The 8064-nt window shown below is 35.8% G+C and overlaps 1 long non-coding RNA gene across 1 annotated transcript; it reads left to right on the top strand.

Annotated features, from left to right (window-relative positions):
• Positions 1-202: 202 nt before the first annotated feature.
• LOC112946709 lies at positions 203-5409 on the top strand. Its single transcript, XR_003249283.1, has 3 exons — positions 203-245; positions 3710-3845; positions 5221-5409. It is a non-coding gene; the product is annotated as an uncharacterized LOC112946709 (long non-coding RNA).
• Positions 5410-8064: the final 2655 nt, after the last annotated feature.

Raw genomic sequence — 8064 nt, forward strand, 5'->3', positions numbered from 1 at the left:
CTGACCCACCACCATGACCTTGTCCGACTTACTTTCACATGGTCTTTTAGGTGGTGCTGATGATTCCTAGCTGCCCTGCCCTGCTCACACTGCTTGATGCTGTGGGGCTGAGMAAGGCTGCTGTCTCAGCTGGTTATGCTTTGGTTTATCTGCCCTTGCTCAGGGAGCACCCAGATCTGAGGTTGCCTGACTGGGCCTCAGCCGTGATGGCGACTCTGGAAGTCATCTGCATGAAAGGGCCTGATGTAAGTAGTGAATGGGAATTTTAGGGGTGCCTACACATGGGACCCGTGGGTTAGCATTTTATTTCAGCCCAGCTGYGATGCTAAGGTGGTGTGCCAGTCCTCCCTGCTTGTGGTAGTGTTACGGAACAGCCCCCAGAGTAAAAAAATCTCAGCAGACGTTCTCAGAAATCATCGTTTTCAATGGCACTAACTTGTTGGCCTGTTGGTAGTCTGAGAAGACAAGAGATTATCAGGCATAGAGTGACATTCACTGAAAGGCAAAGGACAAGCAGTATCACTAAATTCAGCTAAGCCTTACAAAGTAGGAACATGGAAATGAATTTAAGCTTCAGCRAATTAGCCCCATTTTTGTATAAAGGTGACTGTCCTGGGTATTCTGCATGGCACCCTGGGAGCTGGACCTGGGCAGGGAACATTTTTGCTTCTGCCTTTCTAAAAAGATACAAAGAAACTCCCAGTTCTGTCAATCTGTTCTCCCATTAGTATTTTTCTTTTTGGTATAATATAATACCATGCAAGYGCAATATTTAAAGAACTTCTCTTGGAGTCTTTCCAATCTGTTCATTAAATTTGCTTCAAATCTTTTAAACTGAYGTTTTGAGTATGTAATTAATTTTCTAACAAATCAGGAAAGATRTTTTGCTGTCAATCACACAAGAATCTCAAGGAGTAATAATCTAGTGCATTTAGTTAATAATCAGAAACACACACAAGCAAATAGACAAAAAAAGTAGCACATTATCCTACAAGTTCACACTGATCTTTTCCAAGYATTGGGGGATGCTGTTGGAGATGGTCAGAAATTATCAGAGATCAGTATATTTTTTAATTCACAGAAAAATGAAGACTCTCTTAAGTCAGTTGAGAGTTAGAGACATAATTCATCTGTTATGAAGTAAATGCAAAAAAAAAAAAAAAATACCGTCGAGAAATTGAACTGTGATCTCAAGGAACATATAGAAACATGATGACATTACTTTCAAGTGCCTAGGCTCTGTTTTCAATATACTTGGATTTGCTAGGATTTTTTTATTATATTGCAAGCAGCTGCTCTTCTAGTACAGCATATGCCTGTCATCTGTCTATCAAGTGATTTCATTTCAGTATAAACAAGGAACAGTTTGGTCTCAAAAAATCAGATACGGAGAGCAGTCAATAGGAGAGGATTCATGGAATCTATTTTCTGTAAAGAAGAAACATCTATTATATCTAGCTCATCTGCTTTGTGGTCTGTTTCTTGTTTTTCATTTTGCTTTTGCAATCTGAATGAACTATGGTCTACTGCATTTTGCAGCTGTGGATTGTTATTGTGTGCARGTTCATGAAGTTTTCAGAGGCGTGAGGGAATCCAGCTCTCCTCAGTCATCATTGACAGGCAGTTACTTGTGAGGCTCTCCTCTGAGGGCAGTGCTGGTTAAGGAAAAGCCACATTGCCTCTAAAAGTGGCAATTAGAGTCCTCTGGGCTTCAGCACCCCATCCGTATCCATGATACAGTGTCTGGATCATTTTCCTGTCAAAACCCTATATGGGACTAGTCTTAAGAATCTCCTTGTCAGTAGTGTGGTACATGGTCAGTTTAGTAAAAAAGCAGTGTATTGCTACCTGCTGCACAGAGCTCATAAAAAGCCACACCAGCCCTAGTGACTGCGAACCTAGCGTAGGACACAGTGATGGCTTTATGCACTAGCTGCTGCCTCCTAGAAATGATATCTTAGAATGATCAAAGGCTTATGAAAATATCATTTTATGAAGTTTATAAAAATGTCAGCCCAGGAGCAGTCAAAAAAAGGCAAATAAAATGTTAGGAATAGAGAAGGAATGGAAAATAGAACACGGCWATGGTACTGTATAAATCTGTGTGGCACCTGCAAACAGCACCTGTGGTTTGGTTTCTCTGCCTCGAGAAGATTATAGTAGAGCTGGAAGAGAGAAAAGCAGTAGGGATGATCAAAGACAAAAAAAAAATATATCTCTTCGGTACAAGCAAAGACTAAACAAAATAGGTCTGCAGAGCCTGCACTGGGAGARGGAAAGGAAAGATACGATGAAAGGACTATAAAATCACGACTGACAAAGGAACAGGGGGATTCAGTTTGATTCACCTGGTCCTGTGAGTGGTCAGTCTGGCCACCATGATTTCAATGTGTGACTGGACACACTGGAACAGGATTAGCAATGAGCGGTCATACAAGTGTGGAAAAGCAATGAGCCTTGTTCCCTTGAACAAGGAAGAAAATGACAAATATCTGTGGCCTACACTGCCCGCATGCTGTATCTTCAAGGCACAGTACAAAGGGTCTGTACTTCTGCCAATTCTTATTTCAGCAAAAAATAATCCTTTCAGGATTAATGCCTTTCATGTTTACAGTTACAATGTATTTCCAAAGACAATGCATCTAAGGCAAGGTTATCTCCAAGCATTAGTTAGTGCATCTCTTGACAGGTATATACTATGCAATGCTATTTACTTCCACTGCTTCGCATTTCAATACTCATCAGTTTCAAGCCCAAAATATTCCAGTTCTTTAAACACATTATCATGGAAGGCTGATAGGAAGACTTTGACTTAAAACTTAAAAATAAAATACAACAAATGACTTTAAGTAATTTCTGTGCCTTTGCCAGCCTTATGACTCATGGCTTCACATTGTTTCRCTTAAACTATTTTGACAGTCAGCGCTGTAGATACACCGAAACAGAGAGGAAGATCTAATAAGAGTAAAATAAATATTTGTATGTTATTTCTAGTGCAAGAACAGACTGAAGACCAGCAGTCACTTGCAGCTGTTTCCTCCATTCAGAAGATGAGATTTAAAATAATAATACTTTGAATTCACTTATTTAAGCTTACTTCATTAGGGAGAATGATGGGGACAGTTACATTAAAGGATGACAGGACTGTGCAATTCAATGCGTGATAGAAGCAAGGACATAAACTTGGAGAAATAGAAAGGGCTAGAAAGGAAAGCAGGAATGCTGGAGATTCAAATACTGTCACTTCTCAGTCAGCAAAATGAAAAACAAAATAATCAGAGTTTGATTGTTATAATGATTTTATATGACTAAGAATCAAGTGAAATGATACACTAAGTTGCTGAATGTAAATATACCAATCATACATTTATGTGCACCAATGCCAGCTGCAGGTGTCCATAGTCTGATTTAGAAATACAGATTTAAAAAAAAAAGTAATTATTAACATTACATAAAGAAAAACAATATTAAAGATCCTAGAAACCAAAAATAAATATTTGATTTTATTAAATATTCATATTTGAATATTGATTTCTATGTTAAATTTGAATTTTGCAGTATTTCATTGAGTTAGTTATTTTTGGGTCCTTAGAATGGATTCACTTTTGTGATAAAAGACCATGTTCAGCAGCTTTTGTCTCCTAGCACAGTGATGCATTCAGCAGCAAATGTAAAGCTTGTCTTTCCAGAAGATAATGCTCTGTCACAGGCTCTTATTTATGGAGGAGACTACCCTGGGAACAAAGGACTATCACAAACCTAGAKGTCTTCTACTCCAGCTGCAACATATGTTCCTGCAGTCTGGCTTTACATCAGATGGATGGACAAACAGACCAGCCAAACTGGTATATTTATTATATATTATTATAGTATTATATGTTTTTACTAAGTATCAGTACATTAAAAATAAACTTTCCAACTGCCTACACATCACTCTCAGGGGAAAAAAATGAAAGAATAAGCACAAGAGAGATGATAATCAATGTGCTTAATAGATGACTTGAAAGCACTCAGACTCAAGTGACAGGAATAGCAAGAGTGCATGAAACCAGTATTAGCAAAGTAGGACTTGAAGCCTAGTAATTTCACTTTCACTATATGAAATTGCGGTCATGCAATTGTTATTTTTTCTTTTTAAGTTTTTCTGTGTGTGTGTGTGAGATTATCTCACTATAGCATTTGTTTGTGCCAAGAAGGTGCTGGAAAGGTGTTGTCCAAACAATCAACCACTGYTCCTCAGTTCAGAGGTTCAGCAGTGTAAATGTCCTAGACATAATAGACATAAAAGACATAAATTTGTAAAATTGTAAACAGTGGTATTTCTCTTTATTTGTAAATCACTATAGCCTTTCTTTTCTGTATCTGGATATGAAGTTCCCACAATGGTGAACTTCAAAGGCACTTTGGTAAATATCTCAAGCCTGGTTATCTTATCTGAATACATTTGTGTATATTATGAGAAGCCCAGAATAGATGTTGATGTTCAAGCAACTTCAAATAGCCAGCAGTTTCCATATTTCTAACTGCTTTGATGATCTGAGACTCATTTGCACATTGAACTCCAATTGATTTCAGTGGAAGTTGAAGTGCTTTGGAGGAGCTGGGCCAGAATACAAAATATCCAAGCTAAATTTGCACTGGCAATCTTCATTAACAAGTTGCTTTTAGCCTTTAGAYATTCATTACTATGGCCTTCCTAATAAAAAGAAATACTAAACTTGTACTTGTGTATCTTGACAAAAAAAAACTCCTTCCCCCAGATGAATTGGAGTAAACATAAAAATAGTGGGTTTTTTTTACAAATATAAATACAATTCTGGATATTATAAAGTTAAGTAATTTATCAACCTTCGGTTTTAAAATATAACTTCATGCCAGTGCTGGTAAGGGGGACAATTCCGGTCCCTGACCACTGGGAGGTAGCAGATGTATTAGGCATTCATTAGGGAGAGCTCCTCAGAGCCGCTTGGTACATCACCTAGTACATAGCCCCTGAGATCCAGGCTAGTGCAGCATGCTTCTTTTCTCTTTAGATTTACGTAGTATTGTTCAAAATGCTATATTAGATATGGTACAATAATAATTATAATAATAAAACTTATATAAAAATGTGTATTTTACATAAAAATTTATGGTGATCAAAACTTCTATGAGAAAGCTGTGAGCAATAACTACTGAAAATGTTAGCACACAAATTGCTTTTTTGACTTTATTTTGCAGTGCCTACTGGAAAAATGATTCAATGATCGGATTTCCACACAGGGTTATCCTCCTAATAATAGCCACTCTGTTTTCTTGCTCGTGATCTCCACCAACATCACTATCCAGATGACAGAAAATTCCTGGGTTCTTGCTCTTTTACTTGGTGAAATATATACAAACATGTAAAAAAAAATCACCAATTCATACACTGATTTAATAAAATATTTTTGTCTGTATTTTTTTCTAGAGAATAGAACAATACTTTTGTAACATTAAATATTCACTGTTTGCTGTGTGACTAAATATCTTATTCAGAAAATTTAGTGCACACATACCATATCAAAAGGCTATTGTAAACATTTCAACAGTTCTTTGTTGTTCTACAAATATCATGAGAATAGCTCTTTCTTTCACATAGTTTATTAAAATRTAAAAAAGTCCACTTGTACAAATGAATTATGAATAAGAATAGAAAAAGTCATACTAAAAATGTAGCTGGATTTTGTTATTCCTTCAATAAGATCATGTGAGCAGCTCCATTGATTTAATTTACACTGTTCAGYAGGGACTGCAAATATGAACATGAGATATTACAAGCAGACCTTAATTTAGAGTTACCTACAGAGCCAGATACTTGAATTATACGTCAATGTTTTGGAGGAAGAAGAAGTTACAAATAAGAATGTGCATTTCTCCTTCAATATTATAATCAATATACTAAATGGTATCTGCCTTCAGGCASGAATATAGCCAATTATAATTTCTTCTTTCCCTTAAAAATCTCCCTCTTCAAATGTATTTATTAGCAAAACCAAAGTTAGTTGCATGGTATATGAATCTGTCAGTGACTGGTCCACAATATTTATTGCTTGGCTTCCTAATCAAAACAAGGTTTGATGAGTGCAAAGTCAAGTGGATGTTCAAGACACAGTTTTAGTAAGACATTTTTTTCACGGTGTATTTTATATATATTCTCGCATTTCAAACAATGTAATCTGTGGCTTTTGCTTAAAAAAATGCTTTAAAGTTCGATATTGAGGCTTTGGAGAGCTTCACACTGCCTTCCAGTGACTCCTCACATTGTCAGGAGTGTAAGTGATACCATTATTATGTAACTACATTTTTATTGCATCTAATTTTGACCATCAATAAAATAAGCATTGCAAGGTTAAAAATCAGGCCGTGTTCATGATGATGATATTCAGTAATAAAGACAGTATCAAAAGCCAAACACCCAGTCTGAATTCTAATCAGACTGTCTGATTTTACTTGACTTCAGTCACTACTGCTCAGAGATCTCATCTTTCATTATTTCCCAGGTAGCTGGGAACTGGGAACTTTAAGTTCAACGTAAGTGGTTTTTAGAATTTTCTGGAAGTAGTAGCATCTAACAAATAAGATTGATCTAAAACAATTTGGTCTGSAAGCTACACTTAAATTTACAGAATAATAGCCTACTTTCCTGAGTTCAGGRAAAAAAATCCAAAGTAATTTATGATTTTTATTTTGTTACTCCCATTTCAATTCCAGGCCAATCTTGGAAAYAAATAAACAGAAAATATTTAAGGTTTCTACCTTAAAGATTTTGTGATTTTTTTGGTCTCATAATYTTAACTTAATCAGATTAAAAAATCAGAATCTTACATTTCTATTGGATTGCGAATATCAAACACTAGAAATCGCTCTAGAGAGCRTTTCCTTTCTGTAATTTAGGTCTATTTTTCCTCTTTTCTTCCCTTAAGGCTCTATTTTGATTTGCAGAAACCTAAGTATTACCTTATCAGTGTACATGTAGTAAATATCAATCTCACCATGATATCATGATTGTTCTTTTTTGTTGTTGTTTGGGATAAGGGAATAATGATAAGAACACCATTTACTAATGTTATGCTCTAAAGTTCTAAAGATGTCTATYGCAATTTAAAAGTTTATCAAAAGTTTCAATAGACCATCTCATTTTCCCCCAAAATCAGTCTTAATGAACCAAACTTCTTCCTAAGCATGGATGCCAAAAAAATGTGATGACATCTACAATTAATGGCAAAAAGATGTAAGAGTCAGTGGTTAAATTATATCCTCAACCTGAGAAAGTTTTTAACCCTTAGTCTTTTCTCTCTGCCTGGAAACTAGGCTAGCAATAATTTAAAACACCTGGCTATTTTCCAAAAAGGGAATTTATGATTTCTTTGACCACAGAGAAGAGAATAGAAGGAACAGGATTCTAGTTCAGTGATTAGGGCACTCACGTCTGAGGGAGGAGAAATCTGTGCTCTATTACTATTCACAGAATTAGTTCCTTATTGTACTCACTGACCTTCTASTGCTAGATTTCCAAAAAGACCTGGACAATTCTCCATAGAAGTGAAATGAAGAAGGTGGTAAAGGCTAGAAATGAGAATTTTATCACTTTATTATCTGCTGTTTTAGTTCTGGAATGCCTGTGGATTTTGAAAAGACATTAATGCAAGTTTTAAGTCATTTCATGCCTGGAAATCCCAAATGCTTTCTTGATGGTAGTGCAAGATCTGCACAGGAACCACTTCATCATTGAAGATCCAATCACAGGGCAAGGTTGTTTCCAATAGGGTAATTTTAGTGACAAAACTTTCATAAGGGAAGTGACAAGGGCAGAGATTTTTTGCTTTGGGAAAAATTAAGCCTTAAATTGTTTGTGGTGAATATCTACAGTAGGTATTTGAATTCATCTCCTTCAGCAGACAAAAATTTTTTAGTCTCAAGAGCTGTGGTGGAATGCAGATGATGTTGCATATTTTGTTAAGCTTCAATATATTTTTTATAATTATACAATCAATACTGAAAACCACTTGCCAAAAGAAGAATGTGTGCTATTTGAAAAATAAT

The sequence above is a fragment of the Nothoprocta perdicaria genome, unplaced genomic scaffold (assembly GCF_003342845.1).
Source record: "Nothoprocta perdicaria isolate Ctin4 unplaced genomic scaffold, notPer1 scaffold_1, whole genome shotgun sequence".
NCBI lineage: Eukaryota > Metazoa > Chordata > Aves > Tinamiformes > Tinamidae > Nothoprocta > Nothoprocta perdicaria.